Below are 18,327 nucleotides of genomic sequence, written 5' to 3'. Positions count from 1 at the left end.
TGTGTATTCAGGGGGTTTGTGCAGTTACTTTTTTTTTCCATTTCTCGGGGTAGCTGAGTTTTTGGTACATTTTGGTGCCAAAAGGACCTCACGGTTGGATTTAGGAGGATGTTTCCATGAATTTTGATATATAATTTGCCTATTTTCGGTGACATGGGCATCTGGGACATGGTTTTTTTATTGGCACATTTTTTGAGGCACAAAAATCCGTATGACTGTACCTGCAAATGCGTCAAATTTTTTTCGTCAAAATAAATAAATAATAATAATAATAATTTTTTTTTTTAACCCTCTTTATGCCCTACAAGAGGGTTTTTTTTTCTTTTGGTCATAACTTGGTCATACGGAAACACTCTTTCAAAAATCTTATATCGCCGGAAAACTCTTTCCGAGCTCTATCTAGATCTAGAGGTTTGAACTTTTAATTTTTCTTTTTTTATGACATTTTATGTTGTCAAAGCCAGAGGTTCTTTTTTGCACTCCGGGAGACATAACTTGAGCATCTGAACTCCATTTTTTGAAAACTTTATATCATTGGAAAGATGGTTTTGTGTTATTTCCAGTCATATGAGTTTTATTTCCAGATTATGCTCCAGGTATATTTTATTCATTTTTTTGTTTTTCAGCACTCTAGTGAATATCTTGGATGTTTCAGGTCCTGGGATCTCTTTCTTTGAGTAGGATGTCTCGTCTTTGACTATTCTTTTTGTTTCCAGTCTTCTATCTCTTCTGATCATTGTAACATTTTATTTATTCAAACACACTGAGATAAAGTGCCATCATGCATTGTATACTTGGAATCTTGCACTTCTTGTGCCTTATTGTACATGCACTACTTATAAGGTGCCATGAGGGGGTTGTTGTTTGTCTTTTGTTTGCCATCTACCTTTGTCAAGTGAGTGTTTCATCCACGACACTATGTACTTTCTCCGCACCTTCATTTTTCCTGGTTCTTTGTCATGCAGTTTTTGTGGGCCTTTTTTTTTAGTGTACCTATCCCTCTCCCTTTTCAGCATTATGGGGAGGTTTGTCCTATTGGTTCTAATGCTTCCTTGGTTCGATTGATCAGCTCTTTAGGCTGTGGTGTTTCATGTCTGCTTTATCTTTGAGTTCAGTTGTTTGCCTTTGTTTGCCATTTGATTTGAGTAGTGTCATTTGAGGGCACTCATGTAGATTACAGTCTTCTCTCCCTGGTCATGTTCTATTTCAGTGGAGGTTCTTCAGATCAGCAGTTACTCTTCGATAGTGTTTGCAGCTATTTCATGCTTCAGTGGTGTTCTTCACTCTCTTCTTTTTGTTCTTATCTTCTAGAACACTCTTGTTTGGAGGCTTCTTAGTACTCCACTTGAGCTTTCATCTCTTCTTAGAGAGGATTTTTGTTCCCATAGGGTTGGTTTCTTGCATTTTTTTACATGCTTTTTTAGTCCTTAGTTATTTTTTAGCTACTCCCTAAGTTCATCTTAAGGGGGGGTGTTAGAGTAATCTTTTATTAACTAATAATTATTTATTTAATTATTAGTCTATTATACTCTATGCTTCAGCTAAACTTAAGAATCTTATAATTCTTTAGGGTTTTCTCTTTTAGGGTTTCGAGTATCCTTTTATAAGGATTCTCTCTTTGTATTTTCATAACAACTGTAATTATTGAATTGCATTCTTGTTGCACAACCAATATGACTCCTCTTTTCTGGATCTCTGAATTCTGGCCTCCATAGCTTTTTTGCTTCTCTCCTTCTATGACAGGTTTGCATGCAGGTTATCTTTGGGAGCTGTAGATTTGTTTTTTTCTCAACTCTAATATGGTATCAGAGCTCCAAATTGGTGTCAGAGCCAAACTTCCTTGAGGCTTAACTTCTTGGGAAGGATCCCTAACGTAGACATGGGGGAAGAAATGAGCTATAGAGAGATGTCTAATAAACTTGCAAAAATTGAGGAGGCCCTAGAAACATTGAAAGGGAAGTATAAAGCTTCTCTTGCTAAGAGAAGAGAGTTAACTAAACAACTATTGGAGGTTTTTGAGAGAAGTTCTTTTGATGAAGCAAACATAGATGCATTGGTTGATGAAGTGGAGAAACTGAATGATGAGAAGGTTAACTTGAGGAGAGAGCTAGAAACACTAACCATTAGAATGAGTCAAGAACTTGAAGCAAGGAGGTCATTAGAAGACAAGATCAAAGAGAAAGAACATGAGATATTTAAACCAAATCAAGAAGTTGGTACCCTCTATGCTCATTGGCATGAGGAAAAAGAAGAAATAAAGGCAAAATTGGATATGGAAATGCCTCTTAGAGAGACTCTTACGAAAAGGAATGAAGATATTACAAAGGAACTTGCTGATGCTAATGAAAAACTTGCTAAGTTTAACAAAAGTTCTACCATGCTTGATGAACATATTCAATCACAAAGAATGAACAGTGACACAACTGGATTTGGTTATACTGCATTTGAGAAGGTGAGTCTTTCGGTACAAAGGACAACATGGAAGAAGGTAAATCTGCACCTAAAATTTAGAAACCCACTGGTTAGAAACCTTATAAACTTGTATGTTTCAACTGTCATAAGCCAGGACATACTGCTCATGTTTGTAAAAGCAGATCTAATGTTACTAATGGTTATAGACCTAATACATATCAAGGATTAAAGCCTAGAACTTTTAATGGATATTGTTACACTTGCAACATGCATGGGCATAGAGTTGTTGAGTGCAGATATGGAGCAAATAATATGGCACCTCACATGAGTTAGAGGTCTGGTGGTGGTTGGAAAATAACCTTTAATTACCAAAGAAGTCCTAATTGGTAGAGACCCTATGTTAATCAGTCTAACCCCTATGAGATGGAAAAGAGGATGAATGTGGTTTGCACAATCTATCATAACTATGGTCATGTAGCTATGAACTGTAGAAGAAAGCTTGGTAGAGGCAATGTTGGACCTTGGATATCATCTGGTATGGCTTGTTATCATTGTCATCAACCGGGACATATTGCAAAGTTTTGCATAGCAAAGCTGATTCAACCAGTAAATCAATTTGATGACTGGAAAGGGAAGGTGAAAATTGATGTGGAGGAGACCAGAGTTGAAATGAACAAAATCTTGGAAAAGAAGGATGATGAGAAACCATCTGAAGAACCCAATTCTTCATCGAGTGTGGAGAACCCTTCACCGGTAAACTAAGTTGTTAAAAAGCTTAGGGGGAGCTTAATGTTAGATCTATTTTAGAACCCCCTGAAGGACCATGAGGTAAGTTAAATCTGCATACTCTGATGTTATGATATTGAGAAGTGATTTTATGATCAAACCGATAGGCTTGATGTGTTATGAGAACCGATAGTATGTTTAAAGATGTTTTAGGGTTTTATCAGTAATAGCATTTATTGCGGTAGATAATGGGCAAATAAAAGGAACCTTGTGAATGTGATTTATCACTTTGGATTCTTGTGTGCACTTGGAGAATGAGAGGAGCAGAGAAAATTTTGTGTTTGCAACATCTAACCGGATTGACAGAGACTTGAGGAGATTTGAAGTGATCCACAATCGGGGTTTCGACGAGAGAACATTGTCAGTGTCGAAACCCTAGTTGTGAAATCAGTAAAAGGTATTTATTTGACAAATCCTAATTTCTATATCTAAAGTTTGAATCTTTGAGAATGGATACCCCGCATCTAGTAGATGTTACAGACAAACCTCGTCCTAAATTTAAAAGGCATCCATTTAAGTCTGTTGAAACTAATCCCGCCAGAGCCCTATCCGGGGTTCCCTATGAAGTGTTAAATGTAGAAGATGTTAGATCTTTTTATCATTGCAAATTGGAGGATCTTGGTATGTTTGCAATCTTTGACCAATATAAATTGCTGTGTGATAAGAATAGAGTGGTGAAGGAACAATTTAAGAAGGTTATCGAGAAAGGTTTTCACCATGCACTAAATTCCATTGATAATTTTGATGGTGAACATGTCAGATATATTCTTAGCAGGATTCACGACCAATTTATGTGGCTCGACAGAGCACATAAGATTACAAAAGAAGCTATTCATGCAGTCACCAGACTTTGTGCCACCGGTGAGGTTCCAATATTGAGATCTGTTCTTAAGAATGATGTTAAAAGGCCGACTAATTCAAGATGGGATGGAAGAGAAATGACAATGAATAATATTAACGATCCGATAGTTAAATATGCTTCAATGGTTATTGGTTACCGGATATATCATTCTAGCAAGATGAACAACATCCTTGTTGCAACCATTCATACCGCATACCAGATGATAAAGGAAGATGTTGATTATGATTTGTCTAAGGCATTGCAAATTCAACTGATGTTGAATCTTGAGTCCATCAAGAAGGATAAGAGATTGAATTTTAAATTTGGACAGTTGATCATTGGTTTATTTTTTCTACTTTTAGAACTGTTTTCCTGGTATCGGTGATGTTCAGTGGTCTAAGGACACACCAACACTATTATAGATGAAGAACAACATTAGAATGTTGGGTAATGGTTTTGATAAGATTGCATGGAGATATTTTAAAGATTTTCAGAAGAAGATGCATGCAAGAGAAAGGTTGCCGAAGAGTATTGTCCAAAGATATGCACATATAATTTGTTTCATGGTTGATACAGATACCTTTATGATGGAGGCAATTGATCCCTGGACAACTTGGGTGATGCCTATAGGTTATGAAGGCGAGGAAAATATTTTGGTGGCATATGTAGATCACTTGTTAACTCAACCGGTAGATACAACTGCAGAAAGATTTGGCACCTAAAAGGAGAAATCTCTACAGGTGCACTTTGAATTAAATAAATCGATAATTGATAAGAAAGTGAGAAAGGAAGTGGAGGCATTTGCTGAACAACAAGGTTTTACAAAGGAATCCATTGCAGAAGCAAGAGCAAGACATGCAATACAACAGGCAGGTGCATCAAGTGCCCCAACTGGTACCTCCACCAGTATGAAAACAAGAAGTGAAGATGCAAAGATTAAGAAAGAGATACTCACTAAAGATAAGAATGAGAAGCCTTCCAAGATATAATTCAAGAGAAAAGGCAAAATCATTGAGTCCCCTGTACGTAAAGCACCGGTAACTATAGGGAAAAGGAAAAAGGAACAAGCACAGAAATTGATAGTTGCTGATGAAGAAGAAATCGAATCAAAAGGTGAGAAGAAAGCCTTAAGAGCTAGTGGTAAGAGATCAAAGGATGTTGGAACTTCCACTATCAAGACGGTAAAGAAATCGGTAACAAAGCTTACATCTTTTGAAAAGTTAATAATGCATGTTAAGGAGTATGATTTATTAACTGCCGTGAAGAAACTTTATGATGTTTTTGGTGAGGATGAACAGAGACAGATAGAGGATGCAGTTGTTTTCATGATGAATAAATACAACAAATCTCTAATTGAATTGCAAGGGCTAATTTCAAATTCTTTATATAATAAGATTGATGGAAGATGGCAGGCTACTATGAAACAAGACAGAGAATGTATTGAATTCATTCTTAAAAATCTGCAACTTGAAGCTACAAGAGAGGAGATAGATGAAATTATTGCAAAGGTAAAATCATCTTTCAGATCTAAGAAAAGGTTGACAAGAATGTTAATTGGTGAGACCCAATCAGTTCATATGGAAATTGAGCTGATATTGAAGAAATTACTGGGTTTGATTCCTAATGAGGAAGAGCAACCAGAGAAGTTTGAGATAGAAGATATTCTGGACAATGTTGATATCAGTGATTTTACACTTGGTGAGATTGTTATGCGAGACCAATTGGTATATGATCAACCGATCAATACACAGACATAAAAAATTGTCATTACTGATGATGACATTGGTGCTAATGATGTTGTTGCAATTGATAGTGTAAATGTGAAGGTTGATGATGTGCAAATGTCTGAACAACAACAAGGACATGAAGAGAAGAAAGATGGAGAAGACAAGAGCTCTGAACAACCACCAGTACATACACAAACTGTTCTGTAACTAGTAAATGATAGTGAAAAGAATAAGGAAGAAAAGATAGAAGAGAAGACAAAGGATAAACCTAAAGAAAATAAAGAGGAAGAAGAGAAGGAAACAAAGAAATCTAAACCTAAATTGACACCTCTATCCTTTACTTCTAAAAAGAAAATTGATGATGATGATGATGAGGACGATGATGCATTAAGTATACAAGGATCCATTAATATGGATATGCTGAGTTCTATAGAATTAATGGATATTGCCACTGCAATGCAATCTAGAGCAAAGAAGAAGAGAATGAAGGAACAATAGAAAGAAGCTGAGACAATCAAACATGCAGTTGAAATTCTTGTCAAGCTTATTATCGGAGACTGATACAGACAATTTTGCTACACTGATTGATAAGCTAGGTCAATTGGTTAATGATGCTGGTGAACATATGAAAATATTTGAGGATGCGACATATGTTTGTGTAGAAAAGGAGTATAAGAAGCAAAGGACAAAGCAGTTAATGAAAGATATTGATCAAGCTAAAGTTGCTTTGACTGTTAATAAGGACCACTTGATAGAAGCATTGGAGATTGGCGGTAAGATCCCTTCTACTGTGGCAAAATTTTCTTTATTTTGTGATGATTTGGTAAAGAAGAAACATGAAGCAGAAAAAGCACTTGAAGTTCTAAGTGATTCATTTAAGCCCCTGAATGATTCTGCAATATACCATGGACGGTCAGTTGTTGAACTTCAACATAAGTTGAAAGCTTATGAAACTGGATAGGTAAAGAGAACAACATCCTTGCAGAAACTACAAACACAGTTGATACCAAAAGTTGAAATCTTGCATAGAGGGTATAAAGAGTCAGAAGATATCCTTCCTACCCCGGAGATGAGTACTATAGATGCCATGGAGGAGCTTTCTGGGAAGATCAAGATACACATGGAGATAACCGATATTATTTTGGAGACTTGAGATAATGATCTGAAGCAGTTGAAATCTCATTTTAGTGAGGCTTTTTCTAAATTGCATTGTAAAAACACTTTCAACTCATATCTATAAATGCTATGCAATTTTGGTGTAATTTTGATGTAATTGTATTTATCTTTTCATGTATTTACTTTCCTTTGTCATCGTTGTCAAAGGAGGAGTAGTTGTTGAAAAGAGTCAGTTAGAGTCAATCAAAATTTTGTTGTAATCATAATGGGGAGTAGCAGTATGAGTCTTGTAATGGTTTAAATTTTTGTAAGATCATGTAATTGCTAAGGGGGAGTATGTGTCATGAATAGAGTCAATTTTTGTATCGCACACTTAGACAATTTTTTTCCTAAGTGTTGCCATCAATGCCAAAGGGGGAGATTGTTGGCTTGATGATGATGTTTTGGTGTTGAATGGTGACTTGTTTTATGTTGTCATTGATGGTAACTATGCATTTATAGTCACATATGTCTTGTAAGCCAACTGGTAAAGCTTAACCGGTAGAGAAGACAATTTAACAGTGAACCGACAAATAGGTCCTCAATCGATTAACTGGAACAAAGTTGCATTCAAGCAACCAACACAGGCGATTGATGAAGAGTTGGATGATGCAGTTTTACAAGAGTGATGGAGACAATTATTTGGTGCTATATTCATAACCGTATTAGCAGATTCAGCTAGATGATCGAGATTTGATGAACACAACAGACTATCTAGAAGAACACTTAACCGGTAGTGATAGAGTCACTAAGATCGGTAAACTGGTACAATTTTGTTTTATTTTTTGTTTGTTATGTCAGTAGTTGACATAAGTTTGGTGTGTAATGTTAGTTTGTCTAGATTCATTGAACTTAGGAGATTGTTCCAAGGTTATGAGCCAACTAAGTTGATGTCTATAAAAAGTGTGATGAGTTATGAGATAATGTATGAGATTTAAGGTGAATATTGAGATTTTGATTGTGCGTTGTTTAGTGAAGCTCTGTAATGATGTGTTGTTGGATTTTTGGAGGAACTAAAGTAGATCTTATCAGACACAAAAGTGTTATATGAAGATCATTGAACTGTTGTTATCCTAACAATCACAACAACAAAATCCCTTAACCAGGTAGGTCCTGACATGCCTTAATCTATAAATACCCTAATAGGGTAGCTCAATATCTAAATTTAAATCCTTTTGCGAGGTTGCTCCTAATAGGGCTCATCATAGCAAATCCCTTCAACGGGTGACTCCTAATAGGGTCCGCTCCTAACAGGGCTCATCATAGCAAATCCCTTCATCGAGTGACTCCTAATAGGGTTTGCTCCTAACAAGGCATATTTGTAAGACCTTAACCAGTCAGAGGTTTCTATTCTACATATAAATCATTGTGTTATGGTTGGCATGTTTTATATAGTGTTTGCTTATGTGATTATTTTCCTTGCATGCCTATTGATTTTAAAGTTGTTAAGAGGTGTAATCAAACTCTTAAGGTTTTTGCTTGGACTAATTCACCCGCCCCCTCTTAGTGTCTTATAAGTTTATGCCTCCCATGCCATTAACACGATGATTTGATTCATGTGCCCTCCCAATCATTGTAACCAATTATTACACCTTGGTCCTTCTCACAATGAGGGCTCGATCTGATTGAAAAAATCCATCCCACCTCCAGTAGCCACAAGTTTATAATAACTGCAACCAAATACTTTACCAAATAGGTTAAATCCATTTCCCTCACCTACACCACTGACAAAAAATAGAAAAGTTTACTCTAAATTATCTCATATGTCACTATGGCATCCTACTGGCCATCATCATTGATAACGATTGACGTTTCAAAATTTTTGATGTACGTGAACTTTGCGAGTAATTCAATATCCAACATTGCTTCTCCACCCCTTACTAGTCACTAGGCAACAATCAAGATGAGGTTTCTAATAAGACTCTTATTGAAATTATTAAGAAGACAATCAATGAAGTTGGTCGTGATTAGCACTTGCAACTCAATCGGGCACCCTATGGGCTTATCGTAGTAGCATTCACACACCCACAATAGCCACTTCATACTCCCTTCTCTTTAGTTCCAAGGCTATCCTGCTAGTTGAGATCAATCTCCCCTCACTAAGATTATCACTTCAAAAAATCCTCACCGAGGAAGAGTATTGGATTACAAGACTTAAAGAGCTTCAATTGCTAGATGAGAGGCACTTCAATTTATTGAATCACCTTTATGCATATTAGAATTGCCTTCACCTCAGCTATAACAAGAAGGTAAAAAATTCTAAATTGGAATTTGGTGATTTTCTTCTTAAAGGAAATCAAAAGAATCATTAGGACTGAGAGAATAAAGGGAAATTTGAGCATAATTGGTTAGGGCCCTTTATTATCATCGCTAAGTATGGATCAGGGGTCTATTGTCTCGCTACACCAGAAGGAGAACCCTTGGATGAGCCTATAAACATCTTCCATCTCAAGTAATTTTATACATAATCCTCATGGTATCCCAATTGTCAAAAATTAACCCCCCCTGCGCACACACCCCCCCCCCCCCCAAAAAAAAAAAAAAAAAAAAAAGGTAAAGAAAAATCATTTGTCCACTAGTGAAAACCACTTTTGTGGCACTATGGGCAAGTACCTTGGAGAAAAATTGCTTTAAGGCATGATGGTAAAAAAGATAAAATTTCCATCTATTTGGATACTTATTTCTTAATCATCCCACGTCATAACATTCCCAAGTTATACTCCCAACATATCACCACACTCCCATTTCATTGTCTATCTCCTTTAGTCATCACATATTTGTGCAGGAGTTCTTCTCCTCCTCCCATCCTCTTCATCCATCACATCACTTTAAATTCCTTTATTTCATCACCTCCACCTGCCATCCCTCCCAATGAGATGATGAGTAATCAAAATATCATGAATAAGGATCAACCCATAACACCGAGCTTAATCCCATTACATTGAGCTTTCCACCAAGTTGAGCTTAATCGACTTATATGCATCACAAGCACACACTAGTAGTGATTTACAAAAAAATATGCATATGACATTGTTATACACAATTCCTAGTTATCATGTCAAATGCCTATCAATGATCACACTTTCCATCATGCCAATGGGTATGTATCCTTCCCACGACTGACATTTTATGAAATCCTATGTCCTACCTCTTGGCAAGAGATGTTTTGGTCACGAGAGTCATTTTATTGTTGATCTTTTGCTTTGATTTTATCTTGTGTCCCATGTTATTCCTACTTAGGACAAAATTGATCTTTTTATATCTTGGTGTGTCTTGACTGGTGTACATTGGTACATTATTTTTTTTGTGTGGCATATTTGACGATTTTATTTCACATGGTTCAACAAGTTTTAATTTAATCTTGAGTATGTAGCTATGATTATGATGATTATTTTATACATGTATCCACCAAGTCTTTGACTAAGGCTTGTATGTACAAGGATATCCTCATATTTTCTTGCTTCATATGTTCCGTGAAGGTTATATTTTAGCTTGTGTGTGATAAGCTAACGTATTATTTGAGAGTCTATTCCATGCAAATGAAATCATGTCATCTTGGTTTTTGTAATCCATGGTGTATAAATTCCTTTTCTATATCAAAATTAGGATTGATCTACACTTAAAAGTATAACAATATCCCCTACATCCTTCTTTCTTAAGCCTTCCAACCAACCCATTTACCACCTAAGTCACTTGAGGCTCCAATTTATTCACCTTTTCTTTTTCCCTATTACTTTCACTATGCACTATGACTTCCACTGAAAACACTTTCATTGCCTACACTTCCATCATACATTAGGCCATTCACATTGCATTGGGGCATAATATAGAATTGTTAGTCGTAACCACCCCCTTTTCCACTGATCTTCATTCACTAGTTTTCATTCATTTAATCTTTTGGTATGGATACATGCACTAGGTTCATTAGTCACTTGAATTCTTAGGTCCATGAATGTGTAACCCATATTAGGCAACCTTTATTTACATAGCAAGTTGTCTCAAGCTAATATTTACAAGAGAAAAATACCCTGTGCCTAATGAACCAACACTCTTGTAGTTAAGTTTATGATATTAGAAAAGGTTGGTTTAAAGGAGTAACATGCACCACCCTACATACATATTAGGATCATTAATTTCCTCAAAGGGTCATATTAATATAGATATCACCTACATGTCCATATTTATTCATAATGCATCACTCCTTTTAATTATGAGTCCAATTTCACACTCTCACCAGCACTTTAATTTTCAATTCCGCTAAGCATTTTAGGACCATTTCCAACCTTCAATTAACCCTCTACCAAAGAATGAGTCCTATTATATTTTAAAAATTCCTCACTTAATCCCATACTTGAATTTCATCAATCCATATTTAAATCCAGATCCAATTTTAGGACCTAATTTGTTGGGTCATTGTAGCTTATCCATAATGACTAAAGTTTTTTGGATGAAATTTTAGGAGAGTAACGTGTTGGCTTTAATATTATCAAATTTTGTTCTCAAAATTGGGATATGACCATTGTAAGTTGGTATTTTATAAATTCTAAGCTTGTATCTCATGTATAAGCAAGTTACTTTCCTCATTGGTGATATCATTCATTATGCTAGATCCTTATGATGTGAAATTACTAACAAAAGTGAGTCTACAAGTTTGCAAATTTGACGAATAATCAACAAACATGAAGTCTTCATCAATCATTGTTGATTATGGTAGAAGCTACAAGAAATGTTGGAGGATGATAGGGAATTACTATTTGATGATTGGCTTTTACCTAGCCTTAAGGGCTTGGTATGATTTCATGTCATTTTTACATTTCTACAATTTAGCTTCATATCTAAGATTTATCATTAATCTAAGTTTATTTATGTGATTCATGTAATCCTTGAGTTGATATACGCATCACGTTTGATTGTAATAACTAGGGTTAACTTTATAACACAATTAAGTAGGTCTCTTATTTATGCTTATGCGCTTATGCTCATCACAATTTTATACACACTTAAGGTTTCAAACACACATTATTGTTTTAAGATTGAACTTGGCTATCTATGGAGGTGGAAATCAACAAAATGGGGGCTTGACTAAGGCAAGCATCTTCTCTCTCTTTTGTAGATTCATAAATAGGTCTCAAGAAATGTTTGAAGACATAGGAGCATTGGAGACTCAAAAATAATGGTTCTTATGAAATTTTATCAGACAAGCCATTGATAGTGACAACTAGTGCTAGTTGTCCTCAGGACTAGGGCACTTAGAACCATTTTCTTCCAGTGAGGGGTGCCTAGTGCTAGTGACCTCCCTACTTCATCCAAATTTTGGTGGGATGGTAGTCTAGAGGCTCTTGATATTAGATCTATTCTCCAATAGTCATCTAGGTACCTTATAAGATTAGGGTGCCTAGCCACAGTGACAAGTCATCTTGAGCTTTACTTTATGTCACAAGTGCACTTCTATATCATTGTTTAATTATTTACTTGTCTTTGGATTATTCTTTATTTATTTGTAACTTTTATTAGTTTATGTGCTTAATCATGCATGAATGGACCTAATTAGCTCACATCTAAATCAATCAAACAATCTTTCAAGCAACAAAGGAATAGGGCCCAAGAATCACTTGAATTTCTTTGAGTAAGAGAGTGAAGAATACACTCCTTTGTGGTTTGTATTCCTATGCTTAATGAAAGAGGGTTTGGTCCTAGTTGAATTGATAACTAGAATTGTCAACCCGTTTTTAATCCTAAACACATGTCATTCAATGTCTCTAGCAATTTTGTTCATAGATGCATCCATCTTGCAACAATCACTAGGAGGGTCACTGAAAAGGACACCCTCATTAGGAGTAGAAATTTTATTCCCATCTCTTATATGCATGTCTTTGAGAGGAATGGTTTGATATTTCTTGTTGTATTGCCTTTAAAAATCTATGAACGCATTAAAAAATAATCATTGTTCTTCCTTGAAGTAGACCAAAGACAATTATAAATATCTCAGGTTTGCTACAAATTGAGAGATAAAAATCCATCATTCCATCAAATTTGTCTCTAGAGGCTCCAAGTGTGATAGTCACCTACATATTCTCAAAGCAGAAGATGAGACTTCTAGAAGCCTTAGTAAGTTTCCTCATCTAGCCTTCATTCCATTCATGATTCCTGAACTTCCAAAAAGACCAATCAATTTCAATATAAAGGACAATCTAGAAAAGGTTATATTCTTTACTGAGATCTTTAATACTTCCTACTAAAATTAAAAAAATACACTGACTATGCTTAAGAGACCAATCATTTAAGCCAGAAATAAAAATGTACCACAATTCTTTTGCAAATAGGCACTTTAAAAAGATATGCTCAATATTTTCAAGAACCCTACACAATGGGAAAATATTAGTATTAGACTTAGACAAGGAATTTTTTTTTTGATAGGAGAAGCTATTTGAAGCATGCTTTCTTTGGTTCAATAATACTAGACCTTAAGTGCACAAAAATTTTAGAGCACTGGGTAGGGTTAGGGTTTAGAATCCAACATTCATTGAGGTGTCTAGTCACAACACTAGCATCCATTATAAAACTGTAAATCAATTTTGAATCCATTTCATGCAACAAGGTACCATCATTCCATCTAACATTATTGATCAACTCATGATCAAAAGATGATCTAATAGGAAAGTGAAATATTTTATAGGCTTATTTAATAATTGAGTATGTCTCCAATGAGACTGAGCAAGCCCATACTTAGTTCTCATATCAGACCAAGATCTCACCTAAAAGATTGTCAAGAATATGTGTAAAACTGTAAATCAATTTTGACCTAACGAAAACTGTAAATCAATTTTGAATCCATTTCATGCAACAAGGTACCATCATTCCATCTAACATTATTGATCAACTCATGATCAAAAGATGATCTAATAGGAAAGTGAAATATTTTATAGGCTTATTTAATAATTGAGTATGTCTCCAATGAGACTGAGCAAGCCCATACTTAGTTCTCATATCAGACCAAGATCTCACCTGAAAGATTGTCAAGAATATGTGTAAAACTCTCAATACTTTTATTGTACTAGGCTCTAGAGGAACAACCCTGCAACAATGCAAGGGGTTTGTCCTTGTAATGAAGATTCCACCAAATTGATCTATTAGTAAGGATTTTATCATCTACTTGGCTATAGAAGTCACAACCCTTAAATTTCACTCTAACATATTCCCAAGACTTGCAAATTCTCTTGAAGGTATGAGATCCAGAGGGGACAATAGAGAAGTTACCAAATAGGGAGTCAAAGGTATTCAACCTTTTCAACCTTTATCATGTTTAGGTGAGGCCATCTCGATATTACTTCAAAAAAGAACTTTCCATATATAGACCTCCTTGCAATTTGTTGACACAACACCAGTTTGACTTTACTAAGTGCCTTTTTTTCTTGTGTTTACCATCTAACCATAATAAGGATGTAATTTATTTTCTTCTAAATTTCATTCACTTTATAACTACAATATAGGCAAACTGAGGCATAATATAGGCTATAAGAGGAAATATTTTTTTAACAAACTTGTAGTCTACTTTCCATAGAAAGGCAATGCCTATTCAACTTAGAATTTTTTTTTATCAATCTTGTCTTTAATCCAGTTCTACATGTTTTTGTGATAGGGGTTAATATCAAATGGGATACCTAAGTATCTCATTTGCCTTCTAGGACCACCCATTGAAAATTATACTTGCCAAACCAATCAAGAGGTTTTTCCTCCCATCCTACCACAATTGATTTAACCATAGATATTTTTGCAGCTAAAGCACTACAAAAGATCTCGAGTCTATTAATCAAGTAATCAAAATTATTTTCATTCCATGAAGAAAACATTATAGTGACATCTACGAATTGCACATGTAACATATTCTCTTGATTTTGAAGTGCGATACCTCACATAGGAGATCATAGGATAGGGTTGTTCAAAAGATAATGCAAAGAATCAAAAGCAATGACAAAGATGGAAGGGGCGAAGGGACACCCCTGCTTGATAGACATGTGAAGAATAAATGTTTTAGATAGGGTTTTTAATTTACATCACCCTGTACCACAACAAATTGAAGGATAATCTTGACCATTTGGCAAAAGTTATGGGGAAAACTAACGACTTCCAAGGTCATGAACACAAAAGGCCACTCCACTATATCACAAGCCTTTTCAAAGTCTAAAAGAAGCATACCCACATCTTGCCTAGAATTTTTGACACACTCCATTGCTTCCCATCTTGTGATCAAATTTTTAAGAATATATCATCTTGTAATGAAGCTAGTATAGGTTTTACTAATGAATGTTGGTAAGACACCAATTAATATGAAATCCAACACCTTAGCAAGAATCTTGTATGAGTCACTCAATAGCCTTTGCATAGACCTGCAATAGGATGTCACTAATTCAATAGATGGTTTTCTTGTAGAATTTTGCAGGAAGGCCATCAACCCTATTTGACTTCTCATTTTTAAAAGATAAAATTGCATGTATAATTTCATCCTTAGATATGTTCCTGCTAAGGTGCTTTGTTATATCACTAAAAAAATTCTTAGGATTTTTTTTTTTTTTTTTTGCAGTTATCCTTGGTCTTTATGCTATCATAATCATTTCCTTCAGATGAGAAGAGTTCTTTATAAAAGAGAAATAATTGGTTGACAATTTATTTTGGCTCTTTTACCATCTTAACCTCATTCCAAATCCCATCAATTCTCTCTTTAATATTTTTTTGTCTAATATAATTAAAGAAAAATGTTTAACCTTTGACACTATGAGAAGCCCAATTTTCATTCCTTGAGTTCTCTTAGTTTGGATAATTTTGAGAGCATGTTTAGTGGATACCATGTCATCCATTAGGACCTCATTATTAGGTTAATTACATAAGGAATATTTAAGAGAACAAGGTTGTTTTAAAGGGCCGTTTTTGTTTGTCTTCTATTTAATGCCTTTTTATTTCCAATATTCTGAAACAAAGTAGATCAACTCCTAACATTTGAATGACATCTTTCAATAGAAGTACAACATTTTAGGAGAAGCCTATTAATCTCTCTTAAATTAAAAATGACATTATTATAGTCCTCTATATTCAACAATGAAGTTTTTAGCATGAATAGATTTCTCCTCTTGAAGTCAGAAGATGTATCATTATTAATTAGAATCTTTACTTCGATAGGGTGGTGGTTAGATAGAGTATTAGGGTGGACCTTCACTCTACATTCTTTATCGACTAAGTCAAATGAAAATAATTCCATATTTGCATACAACCTATCAAGTCTACAATAGATCTTTTTACTATCTTTTTGGAAATTACACCATGTATACTAGATTCATTTACTTTCTTTTTTAAGTCCCTCCAAAGGATCAAAATGTTTCAGCATGTTTGGCATTTCCTTTTCAATCCATTTCTAAACCACCCTTATCTTCATTTCATTCTATCATATTGAATTACCCACCAAGGATCTAGGGGATATTAGTAAGATTGCTTGACCATTTCCACATTTGGGTCCTTCTCTGTAGTGTTTAGGGGCATAAATTGAGTAAATCCCAAACATTCTTTCCTCATATTCAAGAATAATCCAAGTAGCCCTATTGCAAGGGGAGGAGCCAAATTATCTATTAGAGTAAGCCAATCTATTATTCAACAAGATGGCAGTAGCCCCTCTTCCTTTTTCATGTTTGGAATAGAAGTGAAGTGACTGCTTCCAAATAAGGTTCAACCTCGTTTCAAGAGTGAAACCAATTTCCCTTTTTCCTGAAGAATGAGGATATCAGTGTTATCAATTTGCTTGCACATTATTTTAATAATAAACTTCCTATCAAGGGATGCAAGTCACTTTATATTCTAGCTAGTGCAATTAATTTTCATAGGTTAGATGTTGCCTCTTTGCTATTTCTAAACTTGTTTAAGCATTTGAGAATTTTGTCTTCTCTACCCTTCTTTTTACTTAATTTTCTCAATCTCACCTCTATTGAGGTGTTTTATTTTCTTTTTGTCCTCTTTTCAATCCATAGAGGAGATATTTTTATCAAACCCTTTCATTATTTTATCTTCACTCGAAATTGGGGAATTATGTAGCAAGAGGTTTGAAGTGTCTTTATTTGTGACTCCCTTGTTGAGTAGGGACTCTGAAATCCTCTCTGATTTTACCTTATCTAACAAATTTTGTAATTATTTTTTCTAGCTTCATTCACTTTATTTCTAATCATGTCCAAGGCTAATGCTTGGGCATTTTTTCATTGTTTAGTATTGGTCTTGGGCAAAGGATTAGACACATTTGGAATACTTTTTGGCTTGTTTTCTTGTTTCTCTCTTTCACCTGCAATCATTTGAACATCGAGTTTAGGAATTTAATCTTAGAATTTACATTAACTAGAGGAGACTTCTGATATAGGCACAATAGAGTTATTAATGTGAATTTCCACATTGTTTTTATACTAAATGATAGATTCATCAAGGGCATTAGTTCACAGAGGAAGCATGAATTTAAATCTCTTAGAAAGTCAATTTTGGAAGTCATAAGATTACCCTCAAGTGTAATCCCAATTTTCTCTGGTATGTCCATACTAGGAGAAAGTGCAACTAGTAAGGTATTGCATTCATATATGGCAAGGTACTTCTAGTTTCTTCAACTTGCAGGACCTTGCCCGCTAGAGCAATGCATTGCAAGAGAAAATATCACAATTGAGCTAGAACATCTTTCACAATAAGCCATATGGGAAAAAAGACAACTAAATTTTCTTCATTGAGAATATCAAGGGACCATTTCACAACCCTAAAAACATTCCAAAACTATTTTGCTAGGGTACACTCTTGCATAGCATGGTTTTAAAAACAAATGACAAAAATCCATTCTTGTATCATGCAGGAGAAGTTAAACGAATCAATAATTTTTTACCCCAAACCCCCAAAATCCATTCATCAAGAATTTTTTGAACTGGCATTATATTGTTACCTAAATTAACAAAAAATATTGCAACATTTTTCAAACCCTATTCCTCTTTACTTAATGCCTTAGGCATGTCATTATTTAGAACCACAATAATGATATTGGGGTTGAAGGAGGAGCACTCACCTTCCATACCTCCAACATCTCCATTTTTATAGAGCATTGTATCATTGTTACAGACCCTTTTTACAGAACATTCCATACCTCCAATATCTTAGCATTCACAAAACTATTCTCTCTAACACCAACAACACTCTATGCTTTAGGTACCTCAGGTTGTCCCCTCTAGGTACTACCATGTTCGAGCATTAGTTTTAGAGACTAGACCCCTCAGATGTTGATGGATTACCAATTCCATGTTAGAATCAGGGATCACTAAGAGGGGGGGGGTGAATCACTAATTTGTCGAAAATCAAATTCACAAATAACAAACAACCACATGATCATAATACCTATAT

The sequence above is a fragment of the Cryptomeria japonica genome, chromosome 10 (genome assembly GCF_030272615.1).
Source record: "Cryptomeria japonica chromosome 10, Sugi_1.0, whole genome shotgun sequence".
NCBI lineage: Eukaryota > Viridiplantae > Streptophyta > Pinopsida > Cupressales > Cupressaceae > Cryptomeria > Cryptomeria japonica.
This window is presented reverse-complemented; position numbering follows the sequence as displayed.